The 26721-nt window shown below is 42.3% G+C and overlaps 1 long non-coding RNA gene across 1 annotated transcript in view; it reads left to right on the forward strand.

The window, feature by feature from the left end:
- The first annotated feature begins 10566 nt into the window (after nt 1-10566).
- LOC138118011 (uncharacterized) overlaps nt 10567-26721 on the forward strand; it is a 64179-nt gene continuing 48024 nt past the window's right edge. Inside the window, exon 1 of the long non-coding RNA XR_011154959.1 lies at nt 10567-10640. This is a non-coding gene — a long non-coding RNA (uncharacterized lncRNA). The remainder of the gene's footprint in view (nt 10641-26721) is intronic.

Here is a 26721-nt window from a genome sequence, read left to right on the forward strand (position 1 = left end):
TTATAAACAATCTTCCCTGTCTGATCTTGTCTCAGTATTATGCTAGGCTTGATAGAGGTTTGCTACTGGGGATTAGCTCCCAAGTAGTCCTCAAAACCAGTCATAGTGTAAATCTTGCTGCAGAAGATACTGTATTCACTAGATGTCCATCTCCTGTATTTTAAAGCCCTTTCTAAATATAGGAGCACCTGCACCTTTTTAGTGAAAGATGTCTGAGGATTACTCAGCCTCATGAAAAGATTGTCTTTTGCCACTCCCTCTCCCTGTATGTATTTATATATATCTGTGTATGACCATCTACACAGAGTTTATGCAACAAAAGATGAAAACAAAAGACAAGACAAAAGACAAGACCACTGCTGGAGGACAGCCTTGCGTGCACACATTTCAATAGATTGTTATGTGGAAGAAAAGAGATACATAATAAATTCCAATAAATTAAAGTAACACTTGGCAAGATTACATTATTTCTGTCATTTTCATTTTAACAGGGCAGAGCAGAATTATCCCGAGCAGGTTAAGAATGTAATTTTTAGTTGTACGTCTTTCCAGGCTGAAATCAGTGACATAATTTTTTTGTCTTTTTTTTTTTTTTTTTTTAATATTTCACAAGAAAGGTAGCCCTGAAAGCTTGTTTCTAGTTTTATGTTGGGTGATAGATCTGTGTGGGATATCATCTCTGCAATGGTTTTCTTCTTATGATACACATGCTCTTGTATAGCCATAAAACTCATTTTACAGGGAAGGTCCCTAGTGTGAGCGTATCAAAGCTTTTTCTCTGTTTCCCTTGGGAGGAGGATTCCTATCTCAGCAATGGGGTCACAGGCCTGTGTTTTAATGAAGAGTGTGATAGAGAAGGCCTCCTCTGAAGGCCTTGAGGCCTCTGGGCAAACTCAATTTCCCTCCTATCACTTCTTATCGCACCACACTGGTTCATACCTAGGATTGTAAATAAACCACTTTCCCCTCCTGGGCTGAATACCTCTCTCAGGAGGTGTCTCCCAGCTGGGAGGAAGGGTGTGTTGCACTCACAGGTGAGCCCGGGAGAGATGGGATGTGGGTGCTCCAAGGACAGGCTGCCTGCGAGTTTCCCATGGGGCAGGGATTGCACTTCTGCTGCAGAAACAAAAAAATGCAAGGATTCAGTACATCTCTAGGTACAAGCCAGATGTGGTGAGGAACCTGCCAGCCAAGGGAAAAAGAAAACACAGACTTTAAAATACTACTTTAAAGATTACTGTTGCTGCCATGTTTTGAAACAAGATGTGGTTATGATGTTGAGTCATGCATTCTAAGACCACGCTCCTCTTCTGAAGGGTCTGTTGCACCTTTTCCCTCTTCCTCAGCTTCCTCTCCCATCCCTTAGACCAGCTTGTGCAGTGGGTGGGAGGAATTCCAGGGCTTGTTGATTTGGCTGAAACTTGTCCTGAGCAAGGAACACACAAAATTCAGGTGGCTTAGTGGCTCTCACAACTGGTGGGCACAGGGGAAGAGGAGGGACAGGGTCAGAGATGGGGAGAGGAGGAGGGTGGGACTGGCTCCTCCTCTCTCAGGTGCTCCAGTGAGCCCTGTGAGGTGCTTGAGCAACCTCAGGGCCTGCTGCTTCAACCTGCAGGCACGAGCCCAGCCAAGCACTGGAGAGTGGCTCTGAGCTACAAACCTGAGCCAGTCCAGCTGCTGCCTTGAGTACATGAAATCTCAAGCACTCTGCTGTCTACACTGTGAGCCCAGGCTGCCACCATGGCATAGATTAATGCCACTCAGAACTCCTCTGCTGTTGAAATTATGTGTCAGTGGACTGGAATTTGTGGCTGTATGGGAAGGGGGGGGAGGTGTTTCCTGTTTTTTTACTGGTTTTGTTGTTTCCCAGGCATCGGTTGAGGTCAGAAATCTCAATTCCAGCATTTCTGGAGCATCAATTTGCCTTGCATTGCTGTCTGGCAGAGGATCAGGGACTTCTTTCTCCTCTGGGAAACACACAGGATGTCTGAGCTTCACCTTGCTCCTTCTCTGTCTCTCTCTTTCCCTCCCTTTTGCATTAATTAAAAAAAAAAAAAAGAAAATAGTGGCCCATTGTGCAATACTTAACTTCACAGAGCTGCAAAGCAGTGGAAATGGTTCTCAGTTGAATTAAAGAGTATTTTGACATCAGTAAGTCCTTTTACATCATCACTGGGAACTGCAAAGCACTGCTGTGCTACAGTTGCTATAGGGGAAAGTATCTGCAGCCAGACAGTGCTGCAGAGACCACAGAGCTATTCCAGACATGCATAAAATGCACTGTCTCTGAGAATAGCATTAATTTAATTTTTTTCTGAAGTGCAAAGCACCCCGAAAAGTGGTATCTCTATCTGGAAAACTTAACTCACAGGCTCCCTTTTTATTCAGTGGAAAGAGATGGGTATTTCTGTGCCACCTTTATACAGCCTACATGTGTCTTTGAAGGACAGTCCCTTTTGAGGGCTGGTCACTGGAAGGGCCTATTTTTTCTTTCCCCTGCTGTATAAAGGAAGCCTAAGTTGCCCAAGTATGGTAGCCCTCCAAGTTTGGTGGAATGAATCCCACCCTGAGGGTCTAGTAAAACAGAAAATGGATGGTGAATGATCAACACAGGTTTCTAGCTCCTAGGAAAAGCGAAGCTTTTCCAGAGGCCTCAACATTGTTGTATGGTTCCCTGGGTTCCTAGGTGAACCTGGGACTAGTGGGGCTGGCAGAGTCAGTGCTGCTCCTGGGGGCCTGGGGAGATGGCACAGTCAGCTCTGTGAGAAATCCAGGCTTTTGCAAAGTGAGGGAGAGACACTGTGTGGTCTGGAATTTCACTTTTTTTGTTGTTGTTTGACTGGTTGGTTGGTTTGTTTTTAAGTTGGATTTCTTTATTCACTAAAAGCTCTGTTTCCAGGTGATGTGAAAGTGTTCATGAACACGACTGTGATTTAATTAATTTTTTCAGTGACTTAAAAAATGAATATAGGATTTATGAAAGCAATCTAATTTGGGCATTTTATATATATAGTAGGGAGGGGGCTTGTATTGATTCCCAAGTGGGACTGGCAAATGAAGACAGGCAGATAAAATCTTCCTTTTGAAAGATAGGTGTTAATCCTCTTTCTTCTTCTTCTGAGAAAGTAAATGTCTTTGCCACTGGAGTGAGAAGGAAAGAGGATCGACTTCCCTCTTAAATTGCAGTTGGGAGGGGGGAATGTGTGCAGATGATAACAGTATCTCCAGCTGGGTGGTTGTCACACTCTCTGGCTGAGGACTTCAGCCCCAGTCTCTGGACGCTCTTCTAATGATTATTCAGACTTTTAAATAAAAGAGCATAACTTTTAAGTGTCTCTTTTGAACAAAGGGGGCATGAATAGACATTTCAATCACCATTTCCTTTTGCTGGTTTCTCTCTGTTCCATTTCCCTTTGTCTACTTCCAACCATAGCTATGGGCGTTAATTAAAAAAAAAAAAAATAAAACAGGCCTGGGGAAAAAAAAAATCATCTGCCTCTGGTGTGCAAAAAAAAAAATCCAGTATGGGAAAAAGATCAGAAAATATCTTGCCCCATCCTACCAAACAACGAGCAGCCCCTTTCTCTCTCTTGCGCACGTGCTGGGGGCACTGGACGCTGCTCTCCAGGAGGGATTGAGTCTGGGCAGCAGATGAGTGTTCAGCCATGGGGCCTCGTGCCCTCATGAGAATGAGGAGAGGAGGGGGAGCACAGATGTGCCCAGGGCCACGCAGGCACTGGGCAAGGAACTGACCCCAGCCCAGCTCTCTATGCTCAGCAGATGAGGTGCTCTTTGCAGTCAGGGCCATCCGCAGCTCTGGCCAGATGGAACTCTGCCAAGCTGAACCACCTCTGCCCAGACCAGCCAGGTTATGGACACAGAAACCACAGCTTCCAACTGGGAATCATTGATAGATGGCTCCCTGCTCCAGTGCTTTGCCTCCCTGGTCAGGAAGGAAGATTTAATAGCATCATCTTAATAGAAATCCAAATTTTTTCTGCTTTGAAAAAGGAGCACTGACCAACCAAGGCATCCTTTAGAGTATAGAAACTCTTAAATCATTATGAGAAAAGACCACCTGAACCATGATTACTATCTTCAACTTCACAGAGGTGAATTAGAGACACCATTCAAAAATAAAGAGAGAATGAAAAAAGAGAAAGAGAGAGAGTGAAAGAAAAAGAAGGAGAGAGAGAAAGGAGAGACAGAAAGAGAAGGAAAAGAAAAGAAAAGAAAAGAAAAGAAAAGAAAAGAAAAGAAAAGAAAAGAAAAGAAAAGAAAAGAAAAGAAAAGAAAAGAAAAGAAAAGAAAAGAAAAGAAAAGAAAAGAAAAGAAAAGAAAAGAAAAGAAAAGAAAAGAAAAGAAAAGAAAAGAAAAGAAAAAAGAAAAGAGAAAAGAGAAAAGAAAAGAAAAGAAAAGAAAAGAAAAGAAAAGAAAAGAAAAGAAAAGAAAAGAAAAGAAAAGAAAAGAAAAGAGAAAAGAAAGAGAATCAGACTGAAAAGCACTTTATCATGCAGAAAATAACAAATTCACATGGTATCCTGCCAAGCAGGGTTACTGAAGTAAAAACACACCATTCACTCGAGGACAGGAATCATATGATCACTTTGGGGAGATGGAGTATTGAATATGGAAGCAGCATCTGGCTTTTCTCCCAAAAAGAAAGGTTTAAAAGGGTGAAATGCTGAACAAACTCTTCCTTTCACCCACAGGCTATTTCTGTAGCTCCCAGCAGCAGCTAAAGGTTGCCAGCTGCACTTTTGCCCAGGGTGGTATTGACATTGTGTAGTTGTGGCCTTATGACTGATTGCAGGGAGAGCTGGAGCCCTGAAAGACCTCAGAGCTGCAAGAAGGCTCTTCTGAAATATTCCTTAAAAACCCACAAAAGGCCCTGGTTCCAGTATTATGAGCCACTTCTCAGTCTGTGAAAAAAGGAGTAAAATTGAAAGAAAAAAGAGAGCTCTGGAGTAGCAGCTTCATCCCACTGGGGCTGTTATTTCAGAGGAATCTATTGCTAACTCTGACAGTGGCAAGCAAGTGGTAGGACCTGGGGAGCTGGGGGGCTCCCCTGTCAAAGGAACAAAAAAGCTAATTAAAAATATAAAGAAAGAAGGAGACAGAGAATGTTTGCAATGCAAAGTGAATGCTGTTTTCCCATGTCTGCCACTGACAGACAAGTGTAGTGGTTTGGTCCAAAATACTCATTACTGTTTACCTTCTGTGAGATAAGAATTAGGAGAAAAGCAAAGCAGGCACCAAACTTGAAAGAATGTAAAGAAGTTTATTAATAGACCTAAAATACAGAAAAAGAAAAGAAGAAAAAATATAAATCATACCACACCTTCGGAACACTTCTCCTCCCCCCACCTTTCTCCCTTCTCCCACTGGCAATGTAAAAAGACAACCCTTGAGATGTTCAGTCTGTTTACCACTTCCGTAATAACCTTGTTCAGTTCATTTAGGAAGAGGAGTCTCTCTTGCCCATGCTATGGAGACATCACAACGAGACAGCCGCCCGGGTTGGTTCTCTGCTCGCATGTGAGTCCCCTCCCACAACTTGCAGCTTTTCCCACAACTGCTTTCGAGGGTCCAATTTTGAGCTACTGGGGTACAATTTTAAGGTTGAGCTGTTCAGAAGCAAAAGTTCTCTTCACCCATCTCTGGGAGCATTTCATCTCTAAGAACAGAGGCCCTCCCCCTTCCCTGGGAGAAAAAGGGTCCTCATCATCTTTATCTCTAGAACTATCTCTGGAGCATCTCTAGGATCTGAGGTCTTCTCCTTTTCCATTTGGAGCAAAAGTTCTCATCGCTTCCATATCTCCCTGTTCAAACTTCTCATCAAATTACAGCTGCTTCAGCATCTGCCTATCTCAGCACAGGTGCTTTTGCTCACAAGTACAAGTTGAACACTCCACCCCCCATGCCTTCATGAAATTACAACGGCTACTCTGATATATCATAACTTTACAACAGAATTTCAGCTTTAAGTATCTCCTCTTTCTCCTCCCTCAGGTTTTCAGCTCTTCACAGCACTAAAAGGGTTAATCTCACCTCAGCCTTGCAGCTGGAATTTCGCTTATCGCTGTTGTTCACATGATCTTTGCCGGGCAGGAGGGCAGCTTCAGCTGAATCTTGGCCACAGTGGAGAGGGAGAGCTGGGCCGCTCCGTCTGCCCATAGCAGAGCTGGGGAGGGTGGGGGGGGGAAGGACCGTGAGTGGAACAGGGTCCATTGACTCCAGGATGGCCGTGGCCCGGCCCGGCCCGGCCTGAGCAGAGCCTGGGCCGGGCCCACCAGCCCCCGTACAGGCCCTGCAGCCACCTGTCCCAGTGCCAAAAAAGAGACAGAGCTCTGCCCGGCATTTGTCTATTATTAACTGTGGATCACAGAGGCGGTCAAAATTTTAAGTGGCTTAAAAAATTGTCCATATTCAAACTGGCCAGCTGATAGGTTCTATCAGGTCACAGAGGATGCTGTAAGCACCCCTTTGCAAGAACATCACTTCCGGGACTATGCTTTGCTAACCCATGACAACAAGTTTCCGAATCTTTAAGTTTTCCCATCCTTGAAGAGTCAAGATTTGTCATTGGAAACATTTGGAATTGGTGTGATGGAGTAGAACAAGGTCTCCAGAGAACCCAGCAGGTGTGATGAGGCCCTGCTATCTTGTGTGTCTTGTCCTCTGTGGCATTGTAACTAATTCTGTCTGATCCTGGTGCCAGTGAGAACATGAGTGTGAGAATATGTGTGAGTTTTGAGCTTTGCTGCAATGGCATTGCTACACAAATGCTGGGACGGTCATACTGCCTTTTGTTCTGCTTTTCTTCTGCTTTTCAGGCTCCTTTTTTCTGCCTTGTGCACTAACCAAGACGGAAGAAGGATCTTCAATATGTCCCTCTTGTCATCTGGTGATTTGAACAATACTCCTGGGATATAACAGGCATATGTAAATTCAGAGTATCATCTCTTTCTCCCATTCCACTGGCTAGTGCAGCTGCTGCACTGCCCTTGGTCCCACCAAGGGCAGTGCAGCAGCTGCATAGCACTCATCAATGGACCACACACAATTTTCAGGTCCTGCCTTCCTCCAGCCCCTCCCATTTTCTTTTATCCCTCCACTCGGGAAGGGGATGCTCAGCCTGGATCATGCAGTGCCAGGGCCCATGCTGCAGACTGTGTCTGCCCAGGGAGTTCTGGAGCATGGAGTGCCCCTGGGGCTGCAGGGCTCTGCTGTTGGTAATGGTTGTGTTACAGCTGCAGTGGCTGGCCTAAGGACTACACCTGTCAGGGTTGGTGTTTGTGTCTGCATGGGGCTTGGAGGTCAGGGCAGCAGAAATCTGTACTATGTGGAGCCAGGCTGCTGGACTGAATTTGGTGGGGTGGGGAGTCTCCCACAACCCATGACAGTATGCGTGTCTCTCCCACAACCCATGACAGCTGAGGTTAGCTGAGAAGCTGGTGCCTTTCCCCAAGGACAGGGAAGAACACCTGAAAATAGTGCTGCCCAGTACTTGGGATCTATGTGGAAAATTCCGTGTCCTGGGACCCAGTTGCTCAGCACTGAAGATTAAATTGCCTGAGCTGTTTTGGCTTGTGTTGCACTGAGACTCCAATGCCCCAAGGGTTGGAGTATGTGAGTATGGCCCATGGTGTTTTAAGGCACAGGGAGCTTGGAAGAGCTTCATGTGCCCTGTGCCAACACCATATTTTGTGCTGGGAGTAAACAGAAAGCCTCATTAGTCTGGGGCAGCCCTTTGGACACCTTCAGATTCACCTTCAGACACCAAAGGAGAGTTTTCCCTGAGAGCCAGACAAGCTGATCCAGGAGCCTTGAGAAAGCAGCAGTGTTACTGCTGCAAAATGAGCCCTTGCTAGCTAGTACCAGAAACCTCTGTTTCACTCCTCTTGCAGAATAATGGGAAAGTCCCAAGGGGAGGGGCTGAAAAGAAATTAAGGATTCCAGAGAAACCTCTCTTTTAGTAGGGAAAATTCATCACTCCTGTCTCTGTCCACATGGAGACATCCAATTGTCACTGCAGGTAAGCCCTGAGAAGTGGAGTTTCTCTCATATCCTCCTGGGATGGGCAGGGCAGTGTTCAGCTCCCTGCTACAAGAGCTATGCCTGTGGTGTGTGTCCTGTTTGTGGTTGTTCTGGGGGTCTTGGTTTTATTTAGTATTTCTCTGCTCTGCCCCTTGGTCCCACTGGTCTTCACATGCCTGCGGACTGTAGGATCTGCCTTGTGTACAAAACAGGGAGCAGGAGCCTGCACTCCCCTGTGAGGAGAGTTGTTCAGAAGATTTTTGGTTTAATATTCATACTAGCCCCAGGCAATTTTCTACTCCATGTTTTAAGGGAGTGGGCAGGGAGGACATGTAGTTGTTGTTTCCTCTGGTATCAAGGGATTAGCTTAAGCCCATGGATAAGGAGCATGAGGCATGCAGATGGCAGTGGAAGAATAAAAGTAACCATAGGAGACTGGGAAGACAGAAAACCCCATCATCCCTTTTAATAGAAAAGATTTTTTGAAAAATCTTCCATGACCATTTTTCCTTCAAGCAAATGAGCAATACCCCATGTCAATTCTGATCAGTCTCCACCCAGTGGAGAACTGAGTGCAGTATAAGGCAAGGAAATAAATTTGGACACCAAATAAAATAAAACCATGCTATTAAGGTTTGTATGCCATGTTCTGCGATACCAAAGCTCATATCAAATGATAAAATGTGGATAACTTATGCCTAATTCCAGACATTTGCCACAACATGCACAGCAAGCCACTGTGAACCCCTCAAAACTAAAAGGAACAGGATAAGATCAGAGTTTCCGAGTCATGATTTGTATTTACAACTTAATAACAAATTCCATCCTCCCTCTTCTTTTTTTTTCCTCTTTTTTAAATACCTAGTTTCTGTAAACTTGTCTAGGCACAGCAAGGAGGGCATTTCTCTGCAGTGCTGCATGTTAGAAAAGGGTAGCAAAAATTTCTGCATGTCCGTTTTAGGGCTAGGTTTGGACTCAAGGTCAAAAGCCAAAAGCTGACTCGGGCTGAACCTCAGGTTTACATTTACCTCTGAAAAAACCTTAAGAGTTTTCTTAGATGGGAGGGAGAGAGAAAAAGAAAACATGAGCCACAGTCAGAATGCTTTTGCCACTTGGTGCATGTCCACTTCACATCTCTGTAGGCAGTTTGGTGGATTTGTCAGTCTCCTTGACTGCTATGGAGACAGCCCTCACTTGCAGCAAGCACCCCTCCACCCTCACTGCTACCATGAGGAACACACCCAGCCTCCACCACGAGTGTCAGCTGCACACAGCCCTGTGTGGCTGCAGCAGGAGCAATGCTGGCCCTTCCACAGGGCCCTGAGACTTGTTGCTATCTCCACACCTTGGGTCTCCATCTCTTCTCTGAGCCCCTCTGTAGCACATCCCTCACTGCCTGGAAGTTTTGTGCCGGACAAGATTCTGTAAGAGGAGGTAAGTGGGCAGGGCATGAGCTCCAGGATTTTTGCATCCTCAGCTGCAGGCAGAATCTCAGTGGCCATGCATCCAGCTCTCACTGCCAACCCACAGGCTTTGCTGTGTGACCCTGTCAGATCCAGTGACTGGAGAAATCTTTGTAGAGCAGGGATGAGATTATACCATAAGGATTAGCATTTTACACTCAGAACTTCTTGTGCTTGTTTCCAACCACCCAGCAGGGAATGTTGTTTATTTGGCAGGCCTATGCAAACACACTAGCAGGGCAACTGGAGCAGACCTTTCTGCTCAGAAAGTTTATGCCCACTGCACAATTGTGTTAATGTAAACCCATTTATATTGGCATCAACAAGAACTGTGCTGAATACCTTAATTCTTCCACCCAGCAAACAGGCTGCTGGCCTGAGTTCCTCAAGGCTGGAGCCAAAATCCTGCCAACCTTGCCCCCTGTGAATGTTCACTGTAGATGTTCAGTGAGGAGGGAGACAGGAAAATAAAATACATTCATATAGACCTCTCAGCTTTATAGTTTTTCTCAGTAAACTAAGATAGAAGTCACATAGCAAGGTAAGCAGAAAACTCAAATATCTGTTGCATGTCAGAGCCTGTGGACCTTTACTTTAAAGCATGACAGTTTTGGACCATGTTCCCACAAAGGGATTAACCAGAGGAACAGTCTCATTGCCCAGCTCTCTCTGCCAGTCTGGGTGCTAAGCTACCTTTCATGTTTCCTGAACATTATACTCTTGTTGATACAGCAGAACAGACATAAAATTAGCTTTGTTTGTGGGATCTTTTCGAAGGGCATTTTGTTCTGTTTCAGTTTCTCCGCTTGTTGTCACATGTTTAACACCAAGGCCACTCTGGAGTGAATACTGAATGGTTGGGCTGCCAAAGAAAGTCTGTTTGGGGATTCATGTTAACAGGATGGCACTGCAAGCCAGAACTGACTCATGTAATACTGACCATTTCACTTGATTGAATGCAAGAACTGTCATTTGGAGAGCTGAGATTTCAGCTGTCAGAACAAGTATAAAGCAAGAGTGTCTGCTGTGACAGAAACAGTAGCAAGACCTTTGTGTGTTTTTCAGGCAGTGTCTGAAGAGCTTGATGGCATTATAAATGCAGTGTCCCAAGAAATGTCCTCGTGACTCACATCTAAGGTAATCTGTGCCCATTAGAATGACTTTCCTTTATTTTAGGCATCTGTTCCTGGATATTGTAGGGGGCATATAAGGACATTGCACATATTATCACAAGACAAATCCTTGCATGGTCCCAGGGGTGGCTGGGGTGCTTTCCCAGTGTTTTGAAAGAGCAGCTGGGGAAAAGCAACACTCTAGTCCTCCTTTCAGCTCTTCTTTTATTCCAAGCACAAAGTGGGCCACATCCTAATGCCTGTTCTCAGAGGCAGGAGCAATCCTAAAATGTTTCTCAGTATTTATCTCAGTATTGCATGATAGATGCTCAGCAAAGTGAATGAAGTGCGCTCAGATGAACACCCTGAGATGTGATGAAGTAGTTTAGAAAGGCTTCTTATACCATAAACTTTCAGGCAGCATGAAATAAAAATACACAAAGTCCCCTTTCAGAATTTTTGTTAACTGACATTACCGCCCTAGCTACCCAAAATGTTTGGGTTTCACCTTCTTTTTCTCTCAATACAAACCTTATAAGCAAAGATCCCATCTTTGGTAGTATTCCAGCCATGCTGCTATTCCTAATTGTGCTGTGGTGTCTTAGGCATCACTTGGGATAACTGAATTGCATCCTGGCAACTTGTTCTCTCAAGGTCTGGGAATGCCACCATATCCTGAGCACTGGGATGATGGAAGCATCCACACAGTTCCCCAAATCTCTCCTTTTGGAAGCTCTGTCTGGAAAAGAAGATTGGGTTGCTATTCTTTGTTAGTGGTTCCTGAGGCCTCCAGCATCGTGGAAGACAAGACCACATATGGGAGCACATTTGGTAGAGCAGGAGGTTCAGCTTCAACCTTGCTGATCCCATCACCTGTCTTAGCCAAGTAGGGTGTTACCCTGCATGTTTTGCAATGTAAAACATCAGGATGAGTATTCCAAAGCAGCTGATTACCATGACAGGAAGCCCTAGGATTTTAAAGAGGATGATGAGCTATGGCTTTCAGTCAGGCTGTAATCTCATCCAGATTTTGTATTGGCCAGCAAAACCCCATCAAAAGGAATAAAGCCTTGAAGGGCTTTTGAGCAGGCTTTTGCTAAGAGAGAGTGCAGCAGAACATGTGAATATTAACCACAGCTAGATTTTATCAGGTGTAAAGGAAGGAAAAGAGATTGCCAGTAAGTTGCTCAAATCCTGGCATTTTCAAGGGGTGGTCCTAGGTCTTCTGAGCATATGGAGGTATGAACAGATCTAAACAGTTCTTTGGTAACACCTGAAGTCTGGCTAGGCAAAGCATGGCCTCTGTTGCTTCAGCTTTGCTTTGGAGGCAAGAAGCTGTGTGAGCAGGAGTTTTAGGACATCTACTTGCAGGTCATCAGTTGCCTTGCACATGTGGAAGTCTCCACCCAGAGTGGCTGGGATCTGTCCTCACACAGTTACTGTGAGACTGTGATGGTGATGTGACAGACACAGTGAGACCTCGCTGGTTTTGCTGCGATGGAAAGGGAGAGTTGAATGGACAAGGAATACAACGTGACCTCGTGGGACAAGTCATAGCTTCAGGTCCCTCACTTTGAGGGGGAGTGGGGCCTTGGTCCTTCATGGATGGTGCCTGAGATGCAGCCTAAGCTTTGTCCCTCATAGGCTGACTGGGAGCTAAGTGCTAAATTGTTATTGGCAGTATGAGAGGACAGTGTGGAGCTGGGTGAGAAATGCACCACCCTGTTCCAGCCAGGATCAGCTGAGCTTGGTGAGGACTAATGGGAGAGCAGAGAGCACTCCCACAGCACAGTTCAGTGAGAAGGACCTCCAAGATCATCGGGTCCAAGCCCCTGCCCAAAGCAGGGCCAGCTTCCCAGAGTAGCTTGCTCTGAATCTCATCAAGTTTTTAGATAGGCATGTCTAAACTTCTCTGGGCAACCTGTTCCATCAACTGCCATGATGGAAAAGGTTTTGCCTTGTATTTTGTCAGGACTTTCCTTGATGCAGCTTGTGGCCATTTTCATCCTGTTGCTGTGCATCTATGAGAAGAATCCTGGTCTGTGGAAGTGTTGGTATTTGTGCAGTGCCAGGGAACAAAGGGGAATCACAGCTGTGTATTCAACCCCCTGGCTGCACTGTGTTGAGGCTGGGGAAATGCCACCTCCTGAAGGGGTCCTGCTACTGCATAGAAGAACCACTGCAAAAATAAAGGTAGGTACAAGCCTCAGCAATTCTATGAGCCATCACTGCTTATTCAGGTCTTTGTGACTGTGTAAGTAAAAATGACCACTCTTCCTTCTCTTTGTACTTGCTGAATACCAATCCTCATACTGCATTGACTGTATATATATATATACATACTCTTTTTCTTTTCTCTGCAGTAGTTACCTGTGCCTTGTGACCATCTAGAACCCCAAGCACTATCTGAGGTGATCATCACACTGTGGTCATGGGACACTGAGAACACAAGAGAAATCTCCTTGCTCAGCTCTTGGTCCTCTTTCTTAAGGTCTTCTTTAATTCAGACTTTTTCAACATAACACTTTATTAGTAGTTGTCCCTAAGAAGCTATTTTTTATTGGTGGGTTTCTAGGGCTCATGAAAGAGGAGATGCTTCCAGGAGACATCATTAGGGATACTTGGGGTGTACCCAGATTATGAAATGGAGAACTGGAAAAAAACCTCACTCTTGTAGATCTACAGGACAGAGCACATCTCTATGTGGAAATACTAGATCAGATCCAGCTGGTGTACCGGTATACTGCTATACTGTTAGGCACAAGGTCCTAAGATTTGCCTTTTTAATCAGTTGATTAAAATCTACTGTGTATCTACTGTGGGATAATGATACCACTACTGGTTCAACAGCCAGCTACAGCAGTTTGGAGATTTTTGTATTGCACACCATTTTGTGCCTCAGGGATACCTATGCTTAGCCTACTAGGACAAATCACCATTTTAATTTTTTTCACAGCCTATCCCTATCAAAGGAATCCTTGCTTGCCCTCTTTCATCACACAAATTTTTTCTTTCCACGAAGTCTCTGGGACTCCCACCCAGAAATTCGGTATCAGTGCTTAAGATCCTGCAGCAACTGAAGGCCTTCTGTATTGTGTTTTCTGGCTTAATTTGTCTTGGCTAAAGGATAATCCAGTGATTTTTTGCTGCCCTGACTGATGGTGGCACATGTGTTCATGACACGGAGTCCCAGAACCCCTCACTGATGTAGCCAGGCACAGGAATGGTAACAAATGCTTTGTTGGTGAAGTCCAGTCTTTCCAGAAGATCACTTATTTCAGTACTGAGTTGCACAGAAAGCTGCTGGGCAAGAGGTTAAATCCTTTGCTCTACTAATTTTGTGTCAACCCCCTCCTCTTGGGACTGGTGTTATAGGAAATGGCCTCCCTCCCTACAACTTATCCCATTATACAGTTGCTGCAGCCTTTGCTTAGTGTTTCCATCCATCTGTTCTTCTCACAAAATTGTTTATGAAATAATCATTGTTTTCTCTGTGTTGTGTATATCTTTGTTTTCCTGTTCTGTCCAGTTGTATACCTCATGCTTTCTATGCCTCTACATTTCTCAGCCATGAACTCCCCAGAAGCTTTCACACTGCTCAGTGTGGAGTTGGCTTTTGGGGCCATCCTGTGCTCAGCACAGTGAAATAAGGATGGTGAGTTGGAAGGTAAGGGTTTTATCTGAGTCAGGATCTACAGTACATAGATGTGTCACTGCTGTGAGGGACAGGAATGGAATATGAATATTTTTTCTGCTCAGGGGCTAGAGAGGAGAAGGGCTCATTTCCCTGCTATCCATTTGCCTCTAGAACTGCTCTCCTCTGAGCCCATTTTAAGAAATCCCACCCAGAGGCTCTATATTATCTTTCTTACTCTCTAAAGCAATGTACTAGATTGACTTGGCAAGATCAGTAACACTCTCAGACTCAGGATATTAGTTGCAGGTTTATTTTCTGGAACTGTATAAAAAGTTCTTGTTAAAGATATTAAATATGAATGGTTCTTTATTAGGACCAAAAAAATTTTTATTTACTAGATGGAAAAACTGTTCTGACTCAAGAAATAAATGCTCTTATGGAGTGCTGCTTTTGTATAGGCAAGCCTGGAGGAATGAGCTGACAGATTCTTTTTAATCCCCTTGGAAACAGGGCTGGGGAGAGGGATTATTTCCTTCAAGGAAAAATGAAGATTTGGCATCCTAAAGCTATGTGTCTGAACTTGCTGGGTAGCGTGCATTCTGTTGTTTTGTGCTAGATGAATAGAAGGGAGTCAAGCATCTCTGTAATTTGCTCAATAGCCAGTCCAGCAGGAATGTGGAAGACCAAGTTTTGACAACTTCTCTTCCTGCACAGGAGTTTCAACTCCTTCCCCTCCTCCTCCCATCCCAGTTTCTTTGAGGACAGGTTATGAAATGCAAGGCTAAAGGTTATTTGCAAGCAGATCTTCCTCAGGGTGACCTGGTAGTGCTATGCCATCCATTATTAATATGCAGATATTGGAAAAAAAGTATACAACAGGACATGCCCTGAGAGGTGAGACATAATCCAATTCCTCCTCCAGGCAGTAGCCCAGTATTTTCCACAAAGCTCTGTGGTGTGAACAAGAGAGTGAGGGAACTGTGCCCTTATCACTTGAAGAACAAGGCATGTAGAAGGCATGTAATAAAAAATAAATAACCTTACAAAGAGAATGAGATTCAACCTAAATTTTCCATGCCTCAGGTAAAAGTCCTGACCATTTGACTGAAGGAGTGTGTATTTGGGGACACAGCAGTGCTGACTGAAATTTTTAGTTTAGGTCCTGACAAGTGTTTGCTTGATTTGGAATGAAATGTGGGATTAATTCCAAGAAAACAAACCCAAAATTTTCAGTGATATGCTTTTTATTTTGGCCTAAAGGCCAGCTCTTGAACTGGAAATAACCATTCCAGGGCACATGATGCTGCCTAGCAGCAAAGTGCTCATTCAGATGCAAGAGGGATAAAAGCAATAGTGTGGTCCTTCAGGCTGCAGTGCCAGGGTTACCCATGTGTCTTCAGGAGGACAGAGATGCTGGTTATGGCTTGCACAAGAAGTAATTTCTTGCAAGTAAAGAAAAAATATCTTCTCTCTCTTTCTTTTCCTTATCTCAGATGTTTTGGACCATGGTGAGTTCTTGGTCCTAGAGGCATAGCCATCCAGTGAATTCTGAATCGGTTCCTTGCTAAATAATCTGAAAGAACTCAAGAAAGCAGAAAAGCATGACCCTAGGTGGAGTAAGACCTTGTATTCCTCTTCTTAGTTCTCATGGTCCTTTACTGCACACAACATATACATCATTTATTTTGTATGCTTGGCTTACTGCACTCATTTTGGTGTCTGAATGTTTGTATGTAATATGTAAGAAATCTCAGAGGGCAATGAAATGTTTTGCTCCTTTGGAGTGGAAACAACTGAAATCCCTCTAGGATTTTTGGAACAAGACCACGTGAAACACCAGGCTATTATTTGCAAAGTTGGCCATGTAAATTTGTGCTGAAAACCGAGACTTTCTTCCAGGTGTGTTTTTAACCTGCTTTTCTATTCTAACATTAAAATCTGGCCGTCACAAGCGGCAGAGTGATGGTGAAGAAATCTGTATTTACTGAAAACATACAAGACACTGAGTAGGTTCGGTCCTCCTTGCAGTGAACTTGTCTGCCTTCAGAGTTGGCTGTAAGCACTAGTGTGAATGCAGATGAGAGGACCTGCAGGTATAAGGAAATCATATTAAAATTGTTAGTGGTCCTTGAAAATAGATGCTTTATTCAATGAAACTTTAGCAGAAAACAATACAGTCTATCAAGAGGAGGAAACAACTGGTACTTGCAAGGGAAAATTTCCAAATATCATTAATACAATTGTAGTTTATAGTATATGTCTGTAGGTAAGTAAAGGTTGGGGTGGGAATGAGGGAATAACCAAAGCATCAGTTCTTTAACCTGAGGAGATTTTATCTTATCCTGTAACTTTTTCAACTGATTTAAATATTACTGTTCCAGGTTTAAAGCCCTTGGAGACAGGTGTGTGCACATTTCTGGAAGCCCTACTTAACAACCTTTGTATTATCAAGGATGAAAGTTCAATTTAAATGACCACCTCAGACTCTATCTGCAACAAATGGATGTTTAAAATCTCGAAATATGTCTTTTAAGACTGGGAGCTTTGCCTTGGTAGCCAGCCTGAGCATCTGCTCGCTCCTTACCTCCATGCAGTGTAGTGCATGCACCACTCAACCCTCTTCTTGCCACAAGGGCAAAGCTCCAAGGGTGCTTCAAGGTGCACAATCTGCCTGCACACATGCGCATACTCTCAATCATCAGAAAAAAACTGCTGCCTTGCACCTGGAAAAATCAGTTTCAGGTCTCTAGCTAAGTGAAAGGAGTGGAGACTGCCCTAGAGCCCACTGTCCTTGCCTGCCCAGGGACCTTGTGTTAGCTCAAGGCAATGGTGAACAGTGTCTGTCAGCCAGGAGGTTTAATGCTTCTCCTCTTCTGATCACCTTCCACTGTGGGTTTCTGGCTCAGGAAAGCCTTTTTTTTCCTTTTTCCTCAGTTTGTGCTGAAGACACAGCTAGCTAGACTGAGCTCTCTCTGAGACACATGACCCTTAACCAGCTCATGTATATTTTACACTGCACTTCCCATAACATATTTTTTTATGATTTAGTTATGCTTTCCAGTGAGTATAGGGGTACAATACAAAACATATATAATGACTTTAAAGGGATGCATTATTTTCTCTTATTATACTGTCAGAATACTCTCACAGTCAGGATTAGATCCTTTCTCCCACAAAGATTTCAAACCTTCCTAATGTTCTGTTTATTTTTTCCCCTCTTAGGTTGTTAAGTATAGTCTGCAAGAGTTTGCTTTTCTGGAAGATAAGCACAGGAATAATCCAACTTTCCTCTCTTTAGTAATTGGCTGGATTTCTAAAGTTAAGTGACTGGAAATGTCCTAGCAAATGAGGATTTGTTCAATGAACTGGGAAAACACTTTGAACTTCAGGAACACATGCATTTAGTGAAGGATTGATTAATTTACTTTAGGTCCTTGGACACAGCTGAGATTCTCAGAGAAAAGACACCCTGAAGGTGTGCTTGACCACTGCATAAATTTTCCTTTTATGAGGACTGACATTATGGAGGTTTATAAGGGTAGGAAAAGAAAGGGAAACCTTTTTTGGTGCTTTGGTGAAATGGAAGGTGTCCACAATAGAAGACAAACTCTACCATATACCTCTAAACCAATTTCATGAGGTACTGTCTGTTTTCTTGCCTTGTGCAAGATTAGGTTTATGCAGCTTTTAAACTGACAAAAATCACATTAAGTAGGAGTTTTAAAGGCAACAATAAAATAAGTTTTTATTGGTTTGCATAATAATAATAATAATAATATAAATAGAAAACAAAATTTTTGAGATGCTCTGTCAGGTTTTTTTTTCACTATGAAGCAATCTGTGCTCCAATAATTGATTTCAAGGGAAAAAAAAAAAAAAATCATGCTCTGCAGTGGGAATACTGGTGCAAGTTCCTGTTTATTATGGCTCTAATAAAATTGGTTTTGTTGGTGCTCCCAGACCTTTCATATTTCCTGACTGCTGAACTATTTATTGGTAGAGGAATTCTTTAGCTGTATAAAACAAAAATGCACGTCCCCATCTCTCCGTATAGACCTTGTGGTTCTTTATCAAGATGAAGGAACAGGACCCTCTAGTGAAAACATACCTGGAGTACTTTGTCCAGCTCTGGGGCTCTGACATAAGAGGGATGTGGACCAGTTGGACCAAGTCCAGATGTGGGCTATGAGGATGGTAAGAGAGCTGGAACACCTCTCCTGTAAGGACAGGCTGTGAGCTGAGACTGTTCTGCCTGCAGAAGTCTCTGGGATGACCCTATAGCACCTTCCAGTACCTGAAGGGGACCTATGAGAAGCTGGATGTGGACTTGTGACAAGGGCAGGTAGAGGTCAGACAAGGGCAGAATGGTTTAAAGTGAAAGAGATTATATTTAGACTAGATATAAGGAAGAATTTGTTTAGAATGAAGGCACTGGAACAGGTTGCTCAGAGAAGCTGTGGATGCCCCATCCCTGTGAGTGTTCAAAGACAGGCTGAATGAGGCTTTGAGCAACCTGCTCTAGTGGAAGGTGCCCCTGCTCATGGCAGGGGGGCAGGACTAGATGACCTTTAAAGGTCCCCTCCAAAAAAAACTATTCTATGATTCTGTGCCTCTGTTCTATGGCAAAACCCTGTGCTGGCTTACATGGTGCTCACAGCCTTTGTAGCTAATATCCTTTCACCTGGTGTAAGTGCTAAAGAGACTGACTGACACTCAGTGTTATTGTCTTCTATGTCTTAAAATTTTGGGGTCAAAATACTTGGACAGAAGTTGTAAAAAGAGGAAACAAAAATAAACAACTTGGCTTGGTTTCTGCCTGAGGACTTTTTGTAGCAACCCTCAGGAGATTGTCACAGGCTGAGGGAGCAGTTACAATCAGTGTCCATCAGGATTTTCAAAGAGGTGTCTCTGGTTCTTATGGAAATCAGCAATGAAATCATTTCAGAGGAGTGTGACCCCACTCATTCCCATTTTTCCCCTTTCTTTGACTGCTAACACTTCAGGCTTCTGAGGGTTTTGAATTAAATATTTTCTAAGCAGTCAGAGCATGTCTCCTTCATGCTGTACACTTGGCTTGGAGATGATATCTGACTTTTCTTCCATCTTTTATTATTTTAAGGACATGATCAGCATTATGTCTTTTATGCTCAGTGCTGATAATAATACACAAGGAGTAGAATAGGAGTGTTGCTGTAAAGCATAGGGCCAAGGAAAACTTAAGGCTCAGTGCTGAGATAAGTGAATGAACCCTGAATATAATCCTATTAGGAAATTGATTACAAAAATCTGAAATGAAATTGCAAACAAGGCTCTCTGTATGACATATCTTGTCCCATCCAGATTAAGAACCAGCTGAATCCTACAATTAATTTAGAGAAAAGCAATTGCAAAGCCCTTCAGAAGATAACTGCATATCCTATTTGCAGTTTAAATTAAAGACAGAGACCTAGTCAAGCAGACAGGCATAAGCAAATTCTTGGAGTTGATATGAGTTACTCTCTTGAACTATTTTAACCAGAGGATTATATAGATTATTTATTCTATGGATTTTTAGACTCGTTTGGCTCTACTACAATAACAAAGTCTTGACTGTTTAATTTTCATTTAAGTATCTATATTTCATTTGTTAAGCAAATATAGCATAGCTTCTGCGTTGTAGCCCTGTGTGGTTTTATATTTCTTTATACACACATGGAGTGGAATAAGCCAAACTTACCTTTGGCATCCACAGAGAGGGAGCTTCAGTATTTCATTCACTAAATGTGAATCCATTGCATTTTTCTTTTTCCTGTAGACCATATGCAAATGGTCATTGTGGTAAATCCTTCCTCTCCAAATCATATTCTTGAACACTCAATACAGTTGAACTTTTGGATGGCATAAAATGAGGATGTAAGTGGTCTGTGTGAGCCTAATCTCCACAGGAGATTAGGAGACGGGTGATAGGAAAAAGACCGAAATTAGACTTGAAGAGGTTTTTTCCATATGGTGTGCAAATTTTGTATGCAATGCCATTTGTCGCCTACTGTCTTGAAATCTCTAAAACTTTTATTTCTGCTTCCTTAAATAGGGTCCAGTCAGAGTACAGATGCCTCATTGTTCTGGCACACCTGTTCAGGTCCATAATCATTTTCCTAATGAGATTGTCTTTGTGTTCATTCAGTTATCCACTTTGGATATCTGAAGGATTTAGAGCATGGAGAACAAGGTCCACTTTGGAGACATAAGGTGCTGCTTCTTCCCTCCTGCAGGGAAGCTGAACTTGCATTGAAACATCTGGGAGTTATGCCCAGAGGTAAGAGAGAGAATAGCTGTTCTCTAAAATCTTTAATTGTTTCCAGTTTTCCTGCTCAAAGAGGTGAAGAGAGGAAAGTCCCGTGGTAGTGACTTTCAGGGAACTTGTAGAAAAGCCAAAGATCTGTTCCCTAATGCTACATAGCCTAAAAATCTACAGGGAAAATAGACTCACTCTATTTCTCTTTGACTCACTATTCCCTCTGTCTTGAGGGTCAGTATTGCCCCTCACAGTAGAGTAGTCATGTTATGCTAATCAAAACCACTAACAGGCAGATGTTCCCTTTTCCCAAACAAGACAAAAAAATAAGAGGCATATTTTTCTAGCATCCTGTCAGTTCTATTGCCACGTTCCTGAGAGAAACTGATGCAAACTCCTGGGGCTGATTCTGTCAGTCACCAATTGCCTAAACAACCTCAACCTCTGAATTTAAGTAATGCTTAGAACGATGCAACAGAAGCAACACATTGGTCATCTCTCACTTTCTGCAGCATCCTTACTTTATATGCTACAGTGTCCAATCGAGGTTTTGCTCTAAGTACCATGGAAATAGATAGATAGATAGATAGATAGATAGATGATAGATAGATAGATAGATAGATAGATAGATAGATAGATAGAAAAAGAAAGAGAGAAAGAGAAAGAGAGAAGGAGAGAAAGAAAGAAAGAAGGAGAGAAAGAAAGAAAGAAGGAGAGAAAGAAAGAAAAGAAAAGAAAAGAAAAGAAAAGAAAAGAAAAGAAAAGAAAAGAAAAGAAAAGAAAAGAAAAGAAAAGAAAAGAAAAGAAAAGAAAAGAAAAGAAAAGAAAAGAAAAGAAAAGAAAAGAAAAGAAAAGAAAAGAAAAGAAAAGAAAAAGTCGGTCTTTGCTCCATACACCTTATATAAGGATGGTCTGCATTACAGTTGAATTGTTTTTATTTATAGAATGCAAGAGGGAGGGAAAAAGACCACAAATATGGTCATACAGAAACTTAAAATAATCTATCTGGAGCGTAGCATGCTACAGACCATTTGCATCAATAAAAATTTTCAAATTTCTACTTTTAAAAACTCTGTAATTTTTAACTTGGGAAAAAGTTTTCAGAGAACATTCTAGAAGGAAATGTTTTAAAATGGCATTTTAGAACAGCCGGCAATGCAAAATCATTTACACATAACTTTGTTGTGAAAGTACTTTTATTATTGGATTTCTGTTATGATTTTATTACTGGGCAGTAGCAGATTCTTGAGATTTCTGTAAAATTGAGTCAGTCTCATCAGGCTTCAGCAAAATCTTTTGCTCTTAGAACAGAGAAATTCAGCATTAGCTAACTGCTTCAGGGTGGTTTTTCTTCCAATAGGATGTGTACACTGATGATAACAGTGTAAGTAGTACAAAAAATACATGCAATCTCTGCATGGCAGCCAAACCTCTGAAATGCCAAAGTTCATAGCTCTGCCACAGGTGAATGGGTTTGGTAAAAAACCAACAGCCTCAGGGTTTTCAACTAAGTAAAAGATCAACTACAAAATGTTAATGATTAAAAAAGAAACCCCCCACTCCCTCTCAACATTTGCACTTTAATTCTTCTCTGACACTAAGACCACTTAAAATCTCTGGAGATTCTTCTTTTGTTAAGGCTTTAGGCCCCACAGCAGACTGGTCTTTATTCCAGATGGGGATACAGATTTCTCAAACTGATCCAAATTTTCAGGGATTAAACAGACCTCAAAAACTTCTGACGTGCTTGAGGTTTGTCCATGAGACAGCTCCCTTTGACGTTGGCTGGGTCAGAGAGAAAACAGACACGTGGATATCTGTCTTACAATGGAGAGGTCCTGGGAGAAGGATGTCCCACCTGCCCAAACCTGAAGGGCCAGGAGGAAGCCTGTGGGGCCTTGGCAGCCCTTCGGTGCTTGACATTTAATTGCTGATGCTCATACCCACATGTCTAAAAGAGTGCCGGAAACTGTCACTCACACAGCTTTAGCAAAAACCCTGCACTGTCAACATTCAAATAACTCGAAGTATTGTCTGACTAAGGCTGAAATTTGCTCTATAGTTTCAATAGAAAATATTAATTGTATTGAAGTGCAAAGTAATTTCAAACCTAAATGGTGTGTGATTTCAGCACAGAGCATTGGTGAACATTGTCCCCATGCAAGTTCGAGTAACTGCAAAATTAGTGCATACAGCTACTATGTGGGGTCTGAGCTTGTAGCCACTCTGTTACAGCAAACCAGCCTTTGGAAGGAGCGCTGAAAACAATAGCCAAACCTCATGCCAAAAATACTTTAAATAGAAGGTGATTTTTTGAAGAGTTAAGCTGACTTTGAAGCTTGATTGATTTTTTAAAAGAGCATTCTGTTAGAAATAACACTTGAGGAAAAAATGCATTTACTAATCTACTCTCTTAGAGCTGGAAGTGAGTTCAGTTCTTTTATTTAATATATGCTACTTTTAATCACACTTTTTTGGTAAACCAGCTTGGAAGAGAAGGGGGAAATAAAGGGAATTGTTGTTTGCTTCTGAGCCCCAGTGTCTGCTAGATATTATTACTGTTTGTTTCACAACAGGGTGTGAATTACTTGGTTGCAGTCAACCATTGTTTGGAAATATATTTTGGAATGTTTCCTTTATGAAAGGTTTTCATTTGCTTAGGATTCCCGATTCTGTATTTCTTTCAGCTGTTCACATATTCTGTTGCTACAGAATTGCTCACTTTTATAACAATGGGTTCAACTAATAACCAGACATTTGTTTTGAACTAGATCTTGAAGCATGGTGTAAAATCCAACTCCTGAAAGCTGCATTAAACCAGGATCTCCTACATTGTGCAATCTGCTAACAGTGGTCCTGGGATTTAACTTTTAATAGAAATATTCCATTACTTCCTGGAAATAATTAAATAAAAGGTGGTCTTAAATTTTTGCAAATGTGGTGAACATATTTTCAAATGTGATGATTTGGATTGAACTGGTTTGGATCTTTTTAATATGTTGGAAGACAGCAGTTGTTTTTTCCCATTTTGTCAGACCATATGAGAATTAGCTACATAAAGTGCATCTGAGTTCATTAGTGCTAGATGATCTGGGAGACTAAGGCCTAATTTTGGCAGTGGGAGGGAATGTGGGGTTTTCTTTTAAGTGTTGATTAGAACTGGATCACTCCCAGATTAATCAATTTAATCCAAATATTGCCCCTGCCCCTCCTCTCCCTTCCATTTGTCAGGGGGAGGAATGTGCCTGTGGGCAGGGCAGACGTGGCTATACTGGTAAAGGCAGTAGAATTGGAGTGCCTTTCTCACACAGTGAGGGTGTTTGAGGGACCAAGCTGAACACCAACATTCAGACTTCAGCTTCTGGCTCAAAGTTACCATGCTGGATACCCAAAATGTACTGCTCATGGAGTTGTATTTGTTGCTTGGCAAGCACTTTTGAAGACAAATTTTGTCCTTGACTTAATGAATTTTGGCATTCTGGAAACTAGGGTCATGGATGAAAATTAAACTTTGCTTACCATGTAACTATTTTTGATCAAAATTTTGAAGTTTCAACTCTATCATTCTTTTGCTGTTGGTTTGTAGGAGCTACCTTATTTTATTTTGTATCTACTTTACTTATCTAGATGAAAGTGAGTAGGTTATCTCAGCAGAAGAAAATATGTGAAATGGTATGTGTGGTCTTTGTGTCACAGTTGCCATCTTTATTGTGTTCATTATGTGCAGACATACAGATATGGATAGGAAAGGACCTTGATCACCTTGTTCAGCCCACTTCTCACTTGGACAGCCATATGATACCTACACCTGAGAAATTTGTCTTTATAGACTCAAGTTCTAGTCCCACTACTCTTTTTGAAAGGCTGCTCCACAGCTTTGCTTTGTAGATGATTAGAGACCTTTCTCCAATAACACGGGAACGTCCTCTGTCAGATTTGTCCTTACAGCTGGTTTGCAGCATCTGTAGCTTCTTCCCCCCAGGCAGAAGAGGATATTGTTCTGAACTGAGTGCTCTTTATACCCTTTATCTTCAGTATAAATGCTGGGTCCAGACACCTGCAGCTGCAAAATGGCATCTAGATTTGCTTCCTTCTTTCACTATTTTCCAGACTGCTGCCATGTTCTTCCTACAAAAAAAAAAAAATAGTAAAAAATAAAGGAGTTAGAGCTGAAGTTTTTCAGGATGATAATTCTGTAAAAGAACCTGGGTTTTTTCCCCAAGAAGTTTCTTATTTGAAAATCATTGATCTTAAGTTTATTTTTAGTTTTTCTTTTCCTCATCTGCTGTGTTTGGTTTGGATTTTGAAAAGTAGGTGTAGACCTTTGTGTTTGCAGCCTCAGTAAAGATGATAGTAGAAAAGTACAGTACTACAGCAGAAGCCCACAGGATTGTTTATATCCTGCTATGCAAGCTGGAAGTCTTCTTCTCCTTCTGCTACCCCTCCATACTCTCAGGCAGAGGAGGTAGATCAGGGACTAAGGGGGATTATTGCATTCCTCCAACTGTCTTGATATTTTAACTAAACTGAGTGGTTCTTTTAGCAAATACCATCTTGTTTTTTGCTGCAAGTCATTCTGTTAAGCATTTCTTATGGAATCCAGTAGAAAACAAACCCCGGGCAGTCCTGAAATCCTATACAATCCCCAGGTACTTGGACCATCTATCAGGGCTCCTGCATGTTCCGCAGTGCCATGGCTCACTTTCCCATTGGCTGTTTGCTCATGTGGGTTGGCCTGAGGTGCTTCTTTCCTCTCCAAAGGAATATGCTTTTGTATTATTTTGCATCTCCTGTACAAGATTTATTTTCTCACTTTGCTTCGTGTTCTGACTTGTGATGCATATGGGATGTTCCAAGGTCAAACAGAAGTGTTGTGTGTCCCTTTTCCTGCCTCCTGTGATTATCATCTCTAATAAAGACAATTTTAATTGGTGCCAGTGAGACAGTGTAGGGCCAATTGTTTCTTATTAGAGATAAGATTAGATTCAGAGTTTATAGTTCCTACAAACCAGTTTCTGGTTTGTAGGAAAAAGCCATTTTTAGTAATACTTTGCTTTCTGATTCTGGCACATTTTGCACTGCATGTAATTTGGGACTGTTTACATATACATAAGATTGCCAGGTCTTGATTGAAATTGGTATTTTAGAAGCATGGAGAGAACTGGCAGGCATGAGGTACAACAAATCTTACATGTACAGCATTTCTCAGTTTTTTTATTGGAGACTGAACCAAATGTTGCTTTGCTGCCTGGTGATACTGCAATTTTATACCAATAACCTCTGTGAAATACATACAGTTATGCTTATGCCTGTGGGTTTTAGTGAATATATATTTTATAGGTTGCTTTCGGAAAGACCTGATTCTGTTGCTTTTGAAGTCAGTTGGAATTTCACATCTTTTGTTCCCCAAACGTACAACATGCTTGCCTAGCCAGTCAATGAGTCACTCTGCTCAACTAAGGTGCAGATTGGATTTACTTTTTTCCCCTTGGTTGGATATTATCTATTCCAGTTTTTTTTCTGGCATTGGAACATAAATTGATTTTTTTTCATTTGAGTTCCTCCGGGAGATGTTTAAAATGAAATCAGAAATTGACGATAAGAAAAGCAGAGTTAATAAACACTGTGCATACCCAGCTACTGAACTTATATCCTTGGGATCCTTTTGGGAAGCTTTGGGGTGTTTTGGATTGGAGCTTAACTTATTCCCCCTCCCGCCCGCCTTGTTTATCATCATTTAGCACAGTAATTCTTATCAGCCACATAGAGCACTGGGCAAAGGAACCACCAACTGACAATGGTCTAATGATTTTCCTTTGTCAGTACAGATGGCAGTGTTCCTAAAGCTGAATTAATTGGGATCATTTCCTGTCACTGTCCATGGGGGCAAATGGAGCCGGTTGTGCTCTGAAACAATTCCCTTCCCAGACCCTCTCCCTGAAGGCAATGGTTGGGAGGAAAGGAATTTGATGAGTACTGGAGCTATTTCCTATTAGGGGGGCAAACTTAAACAGCGAGATTTTGGAATGAAGTGTGTGTTATTTGGACTGCTCAAAGTTGTTAAACAGGGGAGAGAAGCAGCCAGTTGTGACTCCTCCATTTTTTATAGGATGGGATCAGTTTTCAAAAAGGAGAATGATTATGGGTTCCCTATGCTGTAATTGCTGTCAGTCTCTCTGGATGCTCAGAGGTACA

Source organism: Aphelocoma coerulescens, chromosome 1, assembly GCF_041296385.1.
Source record: "Aphelocoma coerulescens isolate FSJ_1873_10779 chromosome 1, UR_Acoe_1.0, whole genome shotgun sequence".
In the NCBI taxonomy this organism is placed as follows: Eukaryota; Metazoa; Chordata; class Aves; order Passeriformes; family Corvidae; genus Aphelocoma; species Aphelocoma coerulescens.